At 36.7% G+C, this 18782-nt stretch overlaps 1 protein-coding gene across 6 annotated transcripts in view; it reads left to right on the top strand.

Annotated features, from left to right (window-relative positions):
- Positions 1–18782, top strand: part of Oma1 (OMA1 zinc metallopeptidase) — a 98562-nt gene that overhangs the window by 76290 nt on the left and 3490 nt on the right. The window lies entirely within an intron of this gene.

The following is an 18782-nucleotide window of genomic DNA, read 5'->3' as shown; positions in this document are numbered from 1 at the left end:
ATCGTTATCCATTCGTCTGGCACTCTCCATTTTGTCATATTCTAGCATCTAATCTGATTTCTGTGCAGAGACTCTCCACCCAATCCCCCAGCAAGCCGCTATTTTTGAAACTCAAAGTCTGCTGGTAGCTGACTTCTGTAGTAACCTCACCACGTATAAGAGGCCAAGGGCATTCTCATGTTAGTTACCAGGGCTCCACTTGGTGATCCAAGCACTTCTGCAGGCCTCACCCTCAGGCACCTTACATTCCTGAACCTGGAGGGTCACAGTCTAGAGCAACACTTAACCAATCCAATTCCATTTCTATTCTTAATTTGAAGAAAAAGTAATTGACAAAGAAATAGTAGTCAGACTTGCCTGATTTAATGTGTGGCTCACCACAGACTGACTGTGCAGGTGTTAGTGACTCTTAGAGCTTCAATTGGAGCTTTCTCAGTGCTGCTTCGCAAGACTCGGGCCTGAGCTTGGCACTGAAGCTGTAACAAATTATGATTTCTCTTGGAAATTCTTTTCTTTTCTTTTTACTTAATGAAATTTTAAAAAAATAAATGATTTATTAAAGCATGATAATGAATTCTACTAGCCCGCTTTCATATAAAGCCTTTTCTAAATTCTGAGTTGTTATTTCATCAAATTACTGAGAATCTTCAGAAAGGTTAAAAAATATGCTTTAGAAAATGTTTGCTTTTAAAATAATAATGAGTTGATTAGTAAGTATGAAGAAACATTTTTGGAGAAAACAAATGTTACTTGGAAGCCAGTGGTGAAGAAAAACATGGGAGTTATTTTTCTTCTAAAAATAAACTATCCCAGTTCAGAAACTTAATTTGAAAAACCTCAGGTAAATTTCTTATATTTCTCCCCCAAGTGATTAAATTCAATTTGAATGCAATAAAACTGTATTACAATATTGGGAATAATTCAGTGGTTGAAGAGAAACTGATAATTAGAGGAAGGGTGTACTGTTAATTAGAATACACAGTCGTAACTCAAAGATTGTAATTCCCTCTTGCCACAGGTCTAATTTCTATGATAAAAGAAAAACAATTCCTTAGGCAGTGTATGGAGTAATGTGACTCTATATGCAACTAACGACTACATTTTAAAATTATATTTTGTTTAGGATTTTCTTCTACTCAAATGAGTACAATGTTATATTCTACCTAAAGCCTTTGTCCTTTGTTTCCGATGGTGTGTCTTAAATGATGTATTCCTTAAAGAAGGTTAGAAGTACAGGGTGGCAGCAGGGCCCAGACAGAGCTAGGCCAGAGATGGTGACTTCAGAGTTATTCCAGTAAGGTGATGGGTGAATCAGTGAGAGCAAGTGAGTTCATCTACAAACTGCATGGAGAACAAGTTCCAGGACAGAAAAGCTCCAGTAGGTGTTTTCCACATTTAATTGGTGGGAGAAGGACATAGGCTGTTTTGGATCAGATTCGTAGGAAGCAAGGAAGCAAGATTCTGTGGTTCTGTAGTGAGAGCACAAATTTTGATTTTGTGATTTAACTTATTGAAGATTGTAAGTCTTTATTGGATTCTTTGAATATCATTACAAAAATGTGTTGTTTCTTGCCATGGTATATCCATAGTTTAAGATGTTTTAACTTTATATTTTATGCCTTCAGTAAATATTTATTAATCACCTGTTGTGTCAGGTTGTAGGTGTGGTAGCTGATGTGAACTAAACAGCCAGAAATCCACCCTTCCTACACTTTATACGGGAAGGCAATATGGGAAGGCAGTCAATAAAAAAGGGCAATAGGAAAAAGAATAACTCTTTGGGGTCCTCTCTTAGAGGACACTAATGGCACTGGATTAGGGCCCCATATTTATGACCTCCTTTAACCTTCATGACCTCCTTGTACCCTCTGTCTCCTAGTGTGTTCCCATCAGAGCTTCAGAATATTAATTTGGGCGAGAATAGTTTCCTCAGCAGCTAGGTGATGTGTGAGAGTGTGTGTGGGTGCTGGAATAGCAGTTCCCACTGGGGCTGGAGAAGGTGAGCCCTAGGGGACCCTGGCCCTGCGCACTGATGGACGTCAGTGGGAGACTGTGGTGTGTGGTTCAGAAAACAGAGTGGTTCCTTTTTTGTTTTTGTTTTTGAATCAAGATAATGCCCCAAACTGGAAAAAATATACCCTTGCTATTTTTTTCATGTGAATCCATATGTAAATATCAGTTAACTATAATCTACTGGCATTTAAAAATGTTAATAATATTTGTGGCTAATAAGCTGATATAATTTTATATCAGCTTATATTTTATAACTATAACTATAATCCATGTGTAAATATCAGTTAACTATAATCTACTGACATTTAAAAATGATAATATTATTTGTAGCTAATAAGCTGATATAATTTTATTTACTTGAAATAATTAGTTAAATTTAGGAAACATATCTCACATATTTTGGTTACCATAACAACTTAGGTGAAAAATTGAAGAACAGATGTTTTATCAACCTGTTGATGTTTAATAGCATGACAATCGTAAAATTATAGTTACACTGTTGAGACTTTAAATTTATGTGTAAGCTTGTATCAGAATTTGTCTAAAGATACCTAATTTAACTCTGAAAAACAAGAATTTTTATAAAGTAGTAATAGGTGTAAATAAGAGAAATTTATTTGAAAGATTAATTTTTAAACTACAAGTATTTGTACTGAATTTTTAATTCTTTACACCCCTCCCCTCTTTTTCTGTCTTGGATGAAGGATGAAGAGAATGGAGAATGATAGAACATACAGGAAAAACATTTAGTTTGTTATTGTTGGTGACTGAGTTGAAATTTTGTTCTTTATTTAGGGCAGTGCAGAATATTAAAAGAGAGGAGACAACTAGATAAGAAAGAATTTAATGAGGGCACAGGGACATCACCACAGAGAAGGTTGTGGTGGCTCTCTGCAGACAAAGGGCAGGTTCTGCCTGATGTAAGCTCTGATGGGGGAAGGGCTCTGGGGACTGAAGTGAGCTGATTTGTTTTGTGAGAGTGCAGGGAACTGGGTAAATCTTTACCCACATGAGCTTTGGAAAAGACTTTTGGGAGGGAGAAGCCATAAGGGCTTCTGGGAAGAAGGAATTAGGCATTATCATGGCACAGTTTTGAACTGTTGCCATGATGATTGTGCTGTCTCTCAGATGGTGGAGGGATCCATCAGTTGGTTGTTTACGTTATGTTATTATAATCAAAATTTTAAGAGGATTCATGTTTACGTGTCTTTAGAGCTTTCATTGCCACCTGTATTTGTGAACTACTTTTAAATCTTGATAGTCAGATTTCCTACGTTCAATTTTTAAGCATCAGAATACTCAGTTGCAGATGCATTCACTTTAATATCATGTTTTTTTATTTTATGGAGAAAAGGTAAAACAAAATTTATAATAAAAAATAGAATAACACTTGTTAATATATTACATGTTGTTATCTTTAAAGTAGTTGCTCAGGGTATAAAATATAGGCATAAAAATTTCTCCAATCAATATCAGCATAAACCTTCCTTTTTAATGAACTAAGAGACCCTGATAGTGTAATTGATTTGCATTTTTCCCCTTGCCTGTCTTTTCTTTCCCATTTCACCCATCCTAGTTCCTTTTTCCTTTTGTACAATTTCTTCCCATTTCACAATATCTATTGTACATTTTAGAACTTACTGTTTCAGTTTCTCATACTAGGAAGACAATATGATATGTACATATGTGCACATATGTGATGTATTTCACTTATGAGTATGGTTTCAAGTTACATCCATTTACCTGTAAAAGTCTCCAGTGTATCCTTCAAATATCATATCTTTTTATCCATTCTTTGGTTAATGGACATTTGGATTGGTTCCAAGATTTAGCTATTACGAATTGTGCTGCTATATACATGGGTACACATATGTTGCTGTGGTGTGATGTTTTTAATTCTTATGGGAAGATACTCAGAAGCAGAATAGCTGGATGGAATGGAACCTCTAATCCATTCAGTAGTATAGCCTAATACAATTCCAACACTCAGAAATCAATATCATTCCTATACACAAATAAGAGACTTACATTTTTATTTGATTACTTTAAACTTTCAGGAAGCTAAGGGTTTAAGCTCATGTGTAAAACATTCTTATGTATTTATAATTGGGCAGAGTAAAGGAGTAAATCATTAATATTATATATCTCATGAGCAGAATAACATGAGTGTTTAGCATTAAAGTGAAATGTTGTTGTTGGCCAGTATGCACAAACATACCTCATTCACCTTGCAGAGTTTCATTTTTGTCTGATATGGAAAGTATTGAAGAAAAGGCAAATATCATAGCAGCTCCTGTAATTGAATTGGCCTCTGCAGCATATAAGCCAGGAAGACCCGCAGTAGCATTGTCTAACACCCTAAAGAAGCGTTATGGTGTGAGATGTGTGTCTTCTTTAGGATGAGGTGAATGGGCTGTTAGAAAAAATTGCTTTGGGGAGGATAATGATATTTTTAGGGTATCATGCAAAAATGAAGGTGAATTTTTTTCCTTTGAAATATTTTGGTTCCCTGCTTTCAGAGGGAGTTTTTACTCCAATCACATAAAGCCTCTCTGGTATTAATTTTTTCCTTTTAAAATTAAACTTAATTGTCATCATTGACAGTTTATGAATAAATAATTGCTGTTTTACGTGGTGTGTGGTACCTAGAAGGATCCTAGTGTACACTAGCAAGTTGTTTGATAAGTATTAGTTGCTTTTGAGAATAAATATAGCCCGTACTTCTAAAAGTAAAATATATATGTTTATTTATTTTTAAACTTTAAAAAAACTCGTATGTATTTATGGGATACTACAAGATCATATGGTATTTTTATAGATTATGGAATTATCCATCACCTCACATACATTTTTCTTTCTTCTTTCTGTTTTTTGGGGGTGATAACATTTCAAATGTATATTCTTAGCAATTTTCAAGAGTATGCCATATCATTATTTATTGTGGCCACAGTGCTATGCCACAGATCTTCAGAATTTCCTCATACAATGTCACTGAAACTTTGTCCTCCTTGACCAGCATTTCCTATGCCTGCTCCTCCACCCTGCCCTGGCAGCTGTCATTCTCTTGACCTTTGTGGGCTCCAAGGTTTTAGATTACTATGAGATTACTGTAGACAGCTAAGTTAGGTAGAAGTATTATAGGCAGACAGGACTAGCCCTTTGAGGGTGTCAGTGTGGAAGTAGAGAGCAGTCACAACTGTGGAGACTGTACTTGTGGCCAGGTTTACATACTTCCCTCAAGGGTAAACCAGAGGTTGAGATTATTATTACCACCCTTTTGAGATTTCCTATTTAAATAAGCTATTATCTCATTAGGGGTGAGCCATCGTCTATCACCCATTGAGACCCATTGAGACTAAAGATGTAAAGAGACTATAGATTATCAACCAAGGTTACTTTCTTGCTACTTTTGGATCACTAGTAGCCACGTAGCTATATTTGTAATCTTATTGGTTGATTACAGTTCACCCACGTTGTACCTACCTCATGATTTTGCTTTATAAAATTTTCTCAGAGAAGTGGCCTTTTTGGCAACCCATTCAGGACTCTACTTGTCTATTCCCCAGGAAATTCACCTACTCTTTTTTTTTTTTCCTGTCTTTTTGAGTCAGGGGCTGGCTATGCAGTTCAGGCTGGCCTTGAGCTTACTTTGTAGCCCAGGCTGGTCTTGAATTTGCAAGGATCCTCCTGTTTCAGCTCCCTAAGTGCTGGAATTACAGGCATGCACCACCATAACCCACTAAATTTGTTTGCTCTTAACCTCCATTGTTCCTTACAATTCATTCTTCAACTTCAGGAGACTCGAACTCATCATATCTGACATCTTGGAAACTGAGAGTTACATGTTTTCCCCTATACCAAGATCATACAGTATTTTTCTTTCTGTGTCAGTTTGTTTCACATAATTTCCTTCTGATCCATCTGTATTGTTACAAATGACAGGATCTCATCATTCTTATATGTTAGTGTTTGACCATAAAATATTTTAATGTGAAAATGTTGTATAATTACTTTGTAACTCCTGAGGGCAGTTGACCTATGATAAGATGACCTTATTTAAAAATTTTGTTTACATTTTTCAGTTTATACTTTTAACTTTAGATTGCTTCAAAAACTAGTCAGACTGATTTCTGTTGTAGTTTATGAAAATAAATGAGTTTAGAGGATAAATTGTTTGAAAGGTGAAATGATAACTCATACAAATGTAAAATGAACAAGTCTGAGATTTTATTTAACTCATCAATGAAGGAATTGATGTGCTACAACTAGTGCAAAGGAGAACTCAGGAATTCAAATGTGAAGCAAGAAATTCTAAATGAAATTAAGATAAACACAAAGATAGTGACACTCAAATAAAAAATAGACTTGCAAATTGGGAACACAGGTACAGTTACATGGAATAAGTGTTCTGCTAAAGGAAAGTGGGTTTGGGTTTTTATCACACTCAGCAGGAAACTGTTGCAAATAAGGATAGTCATCATAGAGGAGGAACCTAACTCTTAACTCCCAACCTGCTAGACAGCAGATGTGCTATGTTCCTGTCTCCTGAAATTGAAAAATAGATTCCATAGAACAATAGAGGTTAAGAGCAGGAAAGATTTTATTGAGAGATAGCTCCTGAGAGACAGGAGGAGTCCTGAGTGGGTTGCCACAAAGGCCTATTGTCAGGGGTAATTTACACAGCAAAGTCACAATGTGGGCATAAGTGGGTCAAACAATAATCAACCAATAAGGTGACAAGTATAGCTGCTTAGCTAATACTGCATTGATGAAGGATATATGGTTGACATCGTTAACCTTGGTTTATTTACGACTTCTAAAACAAGAACATTTTTGGGAAGGGATGGGTTCAGGTGTTCTGGTAACCCTCCTGGATGGTAACCCTCTGATTCGTATCTGCATTTAATAGACTGGGTGGTACTAACTGTGGTCCTGTATAGTCTCAAGTTTTGTTTATCCTTTAGGGAAATACGTAAGTATGGCAAGAGAGACTTTTGTCTTGAATGCTGGCCTTCTTTGGATGTGCCTGCAGCTACAATTCTGATGTCTGTTTTTCACTGACTTCTTTTAGAGCTCAGATCCTGACTATATATTGATTTCCTATCTTCCTTAGCTGCCTGTAGTAGTCATAAATTTCATCATTTCATTAGAACGTCTGGATCAATAGGCAAAACTAGTACTCTAGTATTTCTTAAGCCTTGTGATGTCTTGTTAGATCCCAGGAAATTATTCTCTTTTTGGATTGAGTTTCTGATATAACGTCTTGTGTGGTAATCTTCCTTTCTCAGTACATTTCCAAAGCTCAGGGAAGGATTTTCAGCTCTTTTTTAAAAACCGTTCTGCAACCAATTTTACTTTTATTTTATTAATGAGTATGTAGGCAATAAAGAATACAAATAGATGGAAAACTGCTCCATTCATAGGACAGTAATTGGTTGTATTCTGTTGATACAGGAGGAATTAAACTCCCAACCTACTATATGTCCTGTACAAGTTTGTGTTCTCTAAAATCGAAGAATGAATTTTAGGAAAAACAGAGGTTAAGAACAGAATATATTTATTGAGAGAAAGAAAGCTTCTGTCTGAGAGAGACAGAAGGGGTCTGAGTGGGTTGCCAAAGACTTTTTTCTAGGGACTTTTATAGAATAAAACCACAAATGAGACAGGTCCAAGGTGAGGAAAACCTGGGAACTCTCAAGCTGGGCAAAAGGCAGCACAGAGCTATGGTTAACCAATAAGATTGCTTTTAAAATTGATTAAATCAGAGACAAATGGGAAAGCAAGTCATGTGGCAAGTGGGCGTACTTACTGTCGCTTAGTGCCTTGGGATAATGATGTCTGGCTTTCTCAGGGTGATAGAGACCTATTAGAATATCAGCCTTTAGGATGTGAGTGCATTTGTTTGATCTTTTGTCTTGAGGCCTGGTGCACAGCAGGCGATGTCCTCCGTGGAGTGGGGTGTCCACCCCTCCCACGCAGTTGCAAGGTATCTTGGCTTCTGCACTGACTCCTTCAAGGGCTTAGCCCTTGATGATTACCTATAATATTTCTGTCTAACTCAGTTGCCTGTAACTATCAGACAATAGTTTATTTCCATGAATAAGTATCATTTTTATTAACTTTCTATAATTCATGAAGTTGTAAAATCATTCAAAGACTATGAAAGATGGGGATAACTCCAAATGGTATACTTCAAAGGGTATCTGATGATCTTTTCTGCTCATTTCAAAGACTTTTACAACTCTTTCTCTTTTCTGTTGTTTATTTTCATTTCAAGGGAGGATAGCAAATCAAATCGTACTTTGAGACTAATATATAAATATTAATTTTGTTTCATTTTTGCATAGTCATTAGGCAGTATCTTTGGCATATTTCTATTGTCATGAATCATTATGGAATCTATTGCCAAGGTAGTCTTTAGATTGCAGGTACTGTGCTAAACTATTTAGAAAAATAGTTTGAAAAATACATGGTTGCTTTCAGAAACTCAGATATGTGGAAGTAGAGGTGGTAATATAAATGAATGTAATGTTTTTTTTCTCCTTGTGAATGCAAAGCCAAGCAACCTATCTGGGACAATAGAACAAACGAAAGAGACAATTTTGAAGGGACATTAACAGTCATTTAAACTTGCAAATACAGCAGAGAAGCCATTGTTAGAGAATGTGTAGAGCAGAACCAGTACTCCAGAATATGGTCTCATTGGTGTGGAAGACTGAGAACATAGCACAACCCAGTTGAAACACTGAAAGCCCCCAAAATGAAAGACTCTTGAAAGGCACCAAGAAATCCAAGCTGCATGTGACACAGAATGGAAATCCATTGTTCCTTTATCCATATGTTTATTTCTTCATGGTGCTTCAAAGTGTTTCATCTTTCTTGGCAAAGATAAGCTCTTATAAGTTGCCTAAGAAGAAGAGCTTTAAGTAGTCCTCAGTAGAATGACATTGGACCCCAAAGAGGTATCAGTTTAAGAGCTAGGAAAACAAAAACCAGTGGGACTAGTAAGTACACTTTGATGTATCTAGGTATATCAACTTTTCTTTCTTGTGAGATCAAAGAGCCTTCCCAGTTAAAAGGCAGCACAGCACGTCAGTGAAGTAGATGCCACATCAGCGCCCGCTTTCCAGGGATTACATCAACTTTGCAGGTTAGTATTGGGGCCCAGGCATAGGATCACATCTGCTCAGAGGTATGATGATAGAATGAAACACAGACAAAATATATATTTTAGTTACAAGGAGTGTCGGGATAGTTAAAGCCCCACAATAGGCTAAAACCTATGAGTCTTGGTGTCCTTGGCATTTCTTAGTTGCACAGCTTGATTAGGCAGTGTCCTGGTGGGCTGCAGGAAGCAGTGGGGGAGAACTGCTAATATGATCAAGGTTTAAGAATTGAGGAACAATGCAATTTTAGAAAATCTCCGAGGAACAGATCATGGTTAACCGGATTACTGAGTTAGAATTTGCACAAGTCAGTCCTCACCTGCCATGTTTTGTTACTTCAAGGCACCAGAACTTCACAGGCTGTCTGCTAGCCTCAGCTTTGGCATTGACTTAAAGACTAATCTGTCTCTGAGCCAGCCAGGAACCTCGCCACAAGTCATGTGGGCCTAGGACAGACTCTCAATTTATTTTTAAGCTAACTTATTAATATTAATTATTGCTTGCTTATATAGTAGCAAGCTAGTCCTCAGCAGTTTAGTTTGTATATTATAGTATTATAGCATTCTTACATATTATATTATGCTGCCATAAAACCACATGCCAAGTAAGGAATGAAAAATAAGATGTAACTGACTAGAAGCAAAATACTGGCAAGCATGATTGTGTTTGTCTGTAATCCCAGTGCTCTGGGAGGATGAGACAGGAAGATCATAAATTCAAGTCCAGCTTAGGCAACCTAGCAATTTAGCAAGATGCTGTCTAAAATAAATACATGGGTTACAGATATAGCTTGATGCAAGGGGCCTGACTAATCCCCGGTACCACACACACACACACGCACACACAGGAATACTAAATATTAAGAAAAAGTATATTTTTAAATATATAATTTGTCTTTTAAAATATTGGTCATACAACTTGAAAAAAAATCGTAAATATATATGGTTAAAGCCAAATTGTCAGAACATAGTGTTATAACAGTTTTAGGTTTACTGGAAGTGTAAATCAAGCAATACTCAGAGAAGTGGAAGGAACCAAGACTTATTATGCTAGTGGGCCCAGAGGAGTTCAGGCCTCCAGAGTCTGAGCCCTGTGCCTGGGATATGATAGTCTTATATAGGGGCTGTATTGGGAAAAGGCAAACAAGATAATTTATAGGCACACAACAAAGGCAGTTACTCAAAGGCAACAGATTTGCAGCTCTGTACATCTGGTGGCCTTGGCTGGCCAGGGCGTGAGATAACAGAATGTGGTGAAGCTGTTTGCTTGTCAGACCAGGGTGCAGCTGGTATGGGAAAAGGAGAGGAGTGTCAGCAGGGGATGTCAGAGTTGAGAAGTTTGGTTTTCCTCAACAATAGACAGTAAAATTAATACAGATTAGAAGATGGTGGCCACATAAAAATTAAAATGAACATGTAAGGGAGAAATCTATGAATTTTTAATTCAGTAACTTTTTTATTTTAAAGAGAATAAAACTCAACAAAACAAAATAAAGCCAATCAAAGCAAAGCATTGAAAGTGGTATAGAACTTCAAAACAGGGTAATAGGAAATCAACAGTTGCTACCATAATATATCTTGCTGTCTTCATGATAGTTGTCCATACCATCTTACGTAGCAAAATCAAGCAAAAGAAAACAGTAAAACCAATCAAAACAACACTGAATAAAACAAATCAGTAAATTGTAACAAAACAAAACAATACTGCACATTGGTATCTTCAAAATAGTTGCTCAGGTTATCAGACACAGGGATAAAACAAAATAGTAAAATGGACCAAAACAATGAATTTCAAAAACAAAAACAAGACAGGATCCTCTACAGATGACACAATACACACTGCTGTCTTCCAAGTAGATGCCCAGACCACGAGCCCCTGGCTTGCAGTCAGTCAAACAATACAAGCGTCAAGCTATTCCTTTCTTCTCAGTTGCTATCATGTCACCCTGAGTCCTCTGAATCAGTGATGAGGGAGGTGAGATGCTCTTCTGGTTTTTCAGCCTGCACATCAGCTGGCTCATGGGAGGGCATGGTTTCTGTTCTGGCTGAGGCTCTTAACCCATCAGCATGGTGGAGCCTGCTTCACGGGAAGGTGTGGTTTCTGCTTTTAACCATCAGCATATTTAAGAAAATTTTTATCAATTGAAATGTTTACAATTAGAAAGAGAATAGAAATAGAACTGTTGTAAATGATTCACATAGAGAACAGTTAATGAAGTTAATTTAAACATAAAGGAGCAAAATAACAATAGTTGGTTCTTTAGAAAATTTAGTTAAAATGATAATCATTGAATTTTTAAACAAATACTAAAATGTAAATAGGATAAGAGATAAAGTAACATAATATAAAACCAAAATATTTGGAAGAATGTTACTTTCAGTTAGATGATGTTAATGAAGTCAAGATCAGAAGTAAAGTGTGTGTGTGTGTGTGTGTGTGTGTGTGTGTGTGTGTGTAAGTTGCCAGAGTGGACACAACTAGCAGTAGAAACTATAGTAAACTAGAATGAACATCCTCAGATTAATTTTGGAAACAGGTTAGGTATAAATAAATAAAAACATCCAATATTTTAAAAAATCCATAGAGTCATAACAAATTAGTAAAGAAAAGGGCAAATACCCTGATGGGGTTTACTTGGAGATTTTTTTCATAAGCTCAAACAGTAATTATTCAGGGACTATGAATTCTAGGTGCAAAATATAGAAAGGGACATTACTAAATATTGATTCATTTTCTGCTGTACTATGAATATAAATGATTTTACTTTAACAAATTGGTTTTTTAAAACCTTTAAGCACAGTGTAGGCGAAGGGGAGTATCTCAGCACTTACTTGTCGACCAACCACAAGCCCTGGGTTTGATCACCAGCTCAACAGCAACAAAAACATTTGGACTTGGGTCACTAGCCAGCAGGTATTATAATGCTGTCTTGGTAAGCAAATCATTCTCTAGTTTATGGGCAGCATGACAGAAGAAAAGTACCTGAGCCTGGAGAGGAGCTTTGAGACTCGTCTTTGGTTGCTCTTTTCTTCCTGCTTCCTGTCCTTGAGAACATCTTGTGACTTCCTCCACAGTGAATAGTGTGATGGGAGTCTGTGTTCTCCTCCTTTACCTCTTCTTCTGCCCAGTACAAACTACCTTTATTTTTTTGTCCTTTTGAGACCATGCTTCACTGTGCAGTGCAGGTTGACTTTGAACTCACTTTGTGGTCTAAGCTGTCCTCAAACTTGCCGCCACCCTCCTGCCTCAGCCTCCTGCGTGCTGGCCTCACAAGTACACACCACCACATCCGGCCTAATCCACCTTTGTATTAGTTATTGCAGTCTGTTTCAGTTTCCCGATTCCATTTTCCACTTCAGCTCGTAACAGCCTCTTTGCAGTACATAGCTGGAATGATAATGTAATTTCTTTGCTAAATATGCAACACATTAATTAATGTTAATTTCCTATTTTTTCAAAATTCTGTATCATTTTTATCCTTTTTTTAAGGTTAAAAATTTTAAAAAGGCAACAAAAGAAAAACCATCTAGGTGGTTTTTCATCTAATTTTGAAAATTCACACTCCTCGTTCAGTCTTTAAATCACGTAATTTGGCCACTGTTTGCCCTTCTAATTTTATTGCCTGTTGCTCTCTGCAGTTTTCCTTAGTACCAGCTGTTTCACATCAAGTTTACTTCCTCCTCACAGTTTCTAGCTGATCTCTCTGCCTGAAGCATCCTTCCCTCTGTTCTTCACACCTCCCTGGAGATCGTGTTCTGGCTCCTCAGTGTCAAATGCTGTCTTCCATGCACTAATTTTTCACACTGTAACACAGTGCAGTGGCCCACCTCTGTGCTTAACTAACATGAGCTTATTTGCTTGCTTACTGTCTGTCTTCTACCCTGGAGCCGAAGGACCTGCTCCATTGTTATATCCCTAGAGCCTGTGATGGTGTTTGAAATGCCTGGTGAATATTTAAGTGACTCCATGAAGTATAATCAAAGAGGAAAAATAAGCAATATAATAGTGGGCTAAAAATATAAAAGTTAGCAGTAGAACTGAATAGCATTTCCACTCTTTGTAGAACATTAGCATGTAGGAAATTATAGTTAGTAATGAAGAAAAGATGCTTCTAGGATGTGCTGTTATATAAATGGCAGTGGCTTAGGAGTCTTGACTGTTGGCTTTCTTCATATGTAAAATTAAGATAGCAGTATCTCCAAAGTGTTTGCTTTGTACTTATATATCTGGGTAGGTAAGATCCTGACACCCTCTCTCTTGCCTCACTCCTTTATAAAATACTGTAATGACAAATTATTCTACACCAGGCTCAGTATTTTAAGTGTTTAACACCATAATATCAGTTTAGATAGCATATGTAAACACCTGGCACAATGTGAGACACAAAATGATCAGGTAGTGTAGATCCTTTTACTTCTAGTTGGAATCTTTAGGCTGATCAGTTCCAAGTCTATTTCAGACCTTTCTGGATATGGGCAGAAGTATACATTCTTGCTGTAGAGTACCTTCCTGTTTACAGTTAGACTGTAAACTCTTGAGTGTTTTCCTTATGCTGTTTATCAGAATGAGTTATTCATAGCTAATGTTCTATAAATGTTTAAAAATTCGACATGAATTTATTAAGTGTCTATTACATGCAGTAGTTAAACACAGAAACAAAGCAAAGGATGAGCAAAGGTATATTCTATCTGTATGTTGGGAAATATATTTAATTAGAGATTTAAATTTAAAAAAATGATGTTGTCCCCCTTGCTTGTAATAAAATAAATATAGACTGGAAAACAAAGCAAAACAACCTACAAAAATATTTTACTAAGATACTAGATAAAAGTCTTAGACTATAAAATACGTGAAGATTTAATAGAAATATATATGGTTCAAAACAGGATTTTGCTTGATAGTGGGAAGAAAGAAATAGTTTATACACAAAAAGTAATGATAGAAAGCTTTATGAAGAATATATAATTTTTAAGCAATTAAATGAACATAGATCAGGTATCTACAAAGTACATTTATTAAATAAAAATTTTATTCAATAAAGTAAAATGTTATTCAAGAAACATGCTTGTAAGACAAAACCATTAAAATTAAAGCAGATTATAATCCTAACTTTTTACTTCCAAGTTACTTTTTTTCCCTCATAATAATCTTATTTTCAGAGCAATTTAGGTTCAGAGCAAAATTGAGAGGAAGGTGCTGACATTCTGACCTGACCATAAACAAACATCCTCCCACACCATCAAGTACTACACTTGCACCAAGTATTGCATTTATTATAACCGAGGTACCACATTGACCCATCATTATTGCCCACATCTGTAGGTAATATGCTTCTGTGGGCTTTGACAAATGTATAATGGCGCGTTTCTAGCTTTTCAGCGCCACACTGAATATTTCTTGCATTTTTATTCTCCCCCCAGCCCCCTGGAACCTGGTAACCACTGATCTTTTTATTGTATCCATCACTTTGCCTTTTCCTGAATGTCATGCAGCAGTGATGGTGAACCTTTTATAGCCTGCGATAATAGAAACAGCTGCCGTGGCACATGTACCATGGAGTCACCACCACGGTCATGTAGCTTACTCAGATTGGCTTTCCTCAGGAACACACTGTTATGGTGCCTCCATGTCTTTTTGGGACTTGACTGAGCATTTCTTCATTGCGCTGAATAATTCTTGGTTGTCTGATGTACCTCTGTATTTATCTATGCTTTTATTGGAAGATATCCTGGGTGCTTCCACATTTCAGCAAGCAAGGCTGTTAGAAGGTGCAAGGATATTCCAAGCTAGCTGTTTGTTTCCTGCCAATCATTTAGCTTCTCTAGGGCTGAATTTCCTTATCTATAAAATTTAGCTGATAATTTCTAAGGATCCTTAGATTTGAAATTATTAGGTTATCTGGTTAAAAATAATACAAGTTTGTTATACTGGTTGTGAATAAACTCAGATTTGCCTGAGTTCTGGATGACTTTGTAAGTTAAAAATGATTTCTGATAGAAAGCAATCTAGTCCTGTATTAAATGTAATCTGTTCTTAGTTTTTTAAAATCAGATTGTTCTGTTTTGGCAGTGTACTTAAAGTAAACCAAAATGGAGTTTAAAAAGTAAGATTTTAAAAAAAAGGTTATCGGGCCTAGGATTTAGCTCAACACCGTGAGTGCTTGCCTCACAATCACAAGGTTGTAAGTTTGATCCCTGGTACAAAAAAAAAAAAAAAAAAAAAAAAAAGATTATCATAGTAGAGTAATTCATTAAAAAAGCCAAATACAACTATAGAAATAACTCAAATGTCCAGTAGTATAGAAATATAAAATGTAGGAGGACAGAAACCAGAGCTGTTTGTTCTGACTGATGTGTGCCTGGCACCTTACTTCAGTGTGGTGTCTTGCAGTAAGAGGATCTAGGAAAAGAGCTTTTACTGAATACACAAAGGTGATGGAGGATGGCGTTCTGTTCTTTGCTATTTTGTGTGTCTCATTGCCAAACTCGGCTGTGCCAGCTGTTGCCTGCTAGACTCTGTAGCTCCTCTTTTACAGATGCCAGTGTGGGGCTTAAACATGTGGTACAGCAGCTGTGACATAAACTTCGCACTTGGAAAAGAAAACCAACATGGTCACGAAGGAATTACTGTTACTGAGACTGTGTGTCCCAGATTTTGCCAAGAAAGTCTTGCTTTTGCCTGATGTCTTGATGTGAACCTCAGCATCATCACCTTTCCTCTCAGAGGTGTCCCTGTTTGAATACAGTATAAGTCACCCTTTAGCTGAGGATCTTTTTATTCACTGCAGTGCTGTAGTAAGGAAACATTTTCTAAAAATTTTTTATTTTATTTTAAAGAGGACAGAACAAAGCATATCAGAACAGAACAATGCAAGCAACACAGTACTTTACCACAAGACAACCGGATATTAACAGTAGCTACCATAATATCTCTTTCTTTGAAATAGTTGAGCGTACCTTCACATACAATAGTATCAAACATAACAAAATAGTATAAAACCATTCAAGAGAATGAAAGTATTACAGGGCATTCAGGACCAAATAACAGAAAACGAGCAATGGCTAATACCTCATTTTCCATAAAATATTTGTTTATACTATCACAGATATTAAAATCCAATAAGACACAACATGATAGAATCAGTGGAAACAAAAGAACAAAAGTATGGTAGGACTTCAAAGAAAGATAATATTAGAATCAGCAATGCCTGCCACAGAGTCTTATTTTCTTCAAAATAGCTGTTCATACACTTTTGCTGTTTATTTAACCTGAATGTATTGTGTGGTGAGCTACAAAGGTAAAAACTCAGAATCTCTACTACCAAAAGAGTTCACATTAAGTACTGCTTTTTCCTCTGTAGTTTGATAAAGTGTAGCCTCACCAGTCAGAAGGGCTCCTAGCCCAGGCTCCTGCCCATCCACCTACAGTACTCCTTTCTGACCATCTCTGGCTGCGTGCCTCCATCTCCCATGGCACTGTTCCCATCTAAGAAGCTACACCCACCACACTGCACTCAACATGGCTAAGATAATGTGATTCCTTGGCCAAATATATTTGAGCCTGCTTCCAGGGCCCACATAGACCTTTTCCTCTAGATCCTCACAGAGTGTGTTCAGCCAGAAATAGGGGAAGATCACAGGCAGCATGTTGGAGCAGGAGCTACACTAGGCTCCCTTCAGCCTTACATATTCTGAAATTCTAGAATTTTAATTTTGTACCTGGTCTTTCAGGTCATTTTGGATGGCTGTTCCTCAAATCAGAAGACTAGCACATGTTTTATACAGTAGTTGATGACCTTGAATTGCAGCTTATGTTTAATTCCCTTGTGATACATCAGCATCAGAAAATCAGAATTGAGCTTTTTCTCCTACATATCTTTCAAAACTCCCTAAATACTGACTTTTTTTTTTTTTTTTTTGAAAGATAGCCTATTAAACAGGTGCTGGGAAAATTAGATAACTGTCTGCACAAGATTGAAACTGAACCCATGTTTCTCACCATGTACTAAATTAAAATTAAAATGAATCAAAAATATAAACATTAAAACAAAAACATTGAACTTAACTGGGAAATAAAATAGGTAAAACATTTGAAGTCATAGATATAGGGAATTATTTTCTAAACAGAATCCCAATTGTATAATTTTTCTTGCATAGCAAGAATCAACAGCCAGTCAAGAAATGGGCTGAAATGAACAGATATTTCATGGAGGAAGAAGTATAAATGGTCAGCATATATAGTAGAACCTTGCTTCTCAAGCATAATTCATTCTGCTAAAGGAGTGGTATATCTGAGCAAATTTCCCCATAAAAAATAATGGAAACTCAGATAGTTCACAACTCAAAAATATTCATATAAAAATGGTTACAGCACTGTAATATAATAAGATAAAGAAAATATAAAATATAAAGAATAAATTAACCTGCACTTTGAAAGCTTTTATGGCTAATATGAGGAAGATGAGAAAGGAAGGTTATTGTATAGGATGATTTTCTCCATCAGTACCAGAATCACTGGTATCTGTTGGCTCAATGGAATCTTTCTTTCTGTGAAACTTTAATAAAAAAAGCCTATCCAGTGACACTTGCTTTTTCCTGCTTTTGAGGATTTAGTGGTATTGTGACATTGCATTGTTGTTATGGGGATTCATTGCTCACACTGCTACAACCTTATTCAAGTGGGCTTTTCTACAAAATTTTGTACCGTTTCCCACATTTTATACATCTTCTTAACCTCATTTGAGGTGAGGGCTTCTCTTCCTCTTCTGCAGCTTTTTCTCTCCAGCTTTTTCTCTTCCTTGTCTGCAGATGAGATCTTCTCCATAGACTCTTGCTGTTGGGAGATATCACCCACAATCCCACAGAGAGAGGGATGAATGGAGAGAGAGGGAGAAGGAGAAAAAGAACCATTGTGATCACGTAACATTTGATGTCATCACATCAAATGTTTGTATCACACTTGTTTGTATCACAAGACATTGGTACGTTATCAAGTTAAAATTTATTAGAAATATGTGCTTATCTTATAGAAAAAGTTACTTCCAATCCAAGGTTTTGTTGTATACTAAAAAATAGCCAACATCTCTGGCTATTACAGAAATGCATGTTAAGGCAATACTAAGATTCTGTTGTACACCAGAAAGAATAGCAATCATCAAGAAATCACAAAGTAACAAATTGTGGCAAGGGTGGGGTGAAAAAGGAACCTTCCTAGTGGCTGGTGTAGTGGTTGATTGTGTCAACTTGAGACATTTACAAGCTTAAGTAAGTGGGTTTAGCAACTCTACACTCAAGGATGTAGAAGAAGACCCACCCTAGGGTGGCTCATCACCTGGAGGTATAAAAGGGAAGGAGGACGGACAGATGCATTCCATTCTTGGGAGAAGCTCTAGTCTTCCCCCTTTTTTTGGACGTCCCATCGAAGAACCTTAGGCCTTCTGTCGCAGACCCCTCAGCCTGCTGGTGTGGACTTGCACAAGACACTAGGGTGAACTCCAGACCTTGGATTGAATCCTTCAGCCTCCAGTGTGTAGACACCCTCTACATGCTTCCTCATCCGACTCTGGCTGACCATCATAAGCCAATCTTGTTTCTGTATATCTCA

The sequence above is a fragment of the Cavia porcellus genome, unplaced genomic scaffold (genome assembly GCF_034190915.1).
Source record: "Cavia porcellus strain 051 isolate PalLab524CR breed Dunkin Hartley unplaced genomic scaffold, mCavPor4.1 scaffold_25, whole genome shotgun sequence".
Taxonomy (NCBI): Eukaryota; Metazoa; Chordata; class Mammalia; order Rodentia; family Caviidae; genus Cavia; species Cavia porcellus.
This window is presented reverse-complemented; position numbering and strand designations above follow the sequence as displayed.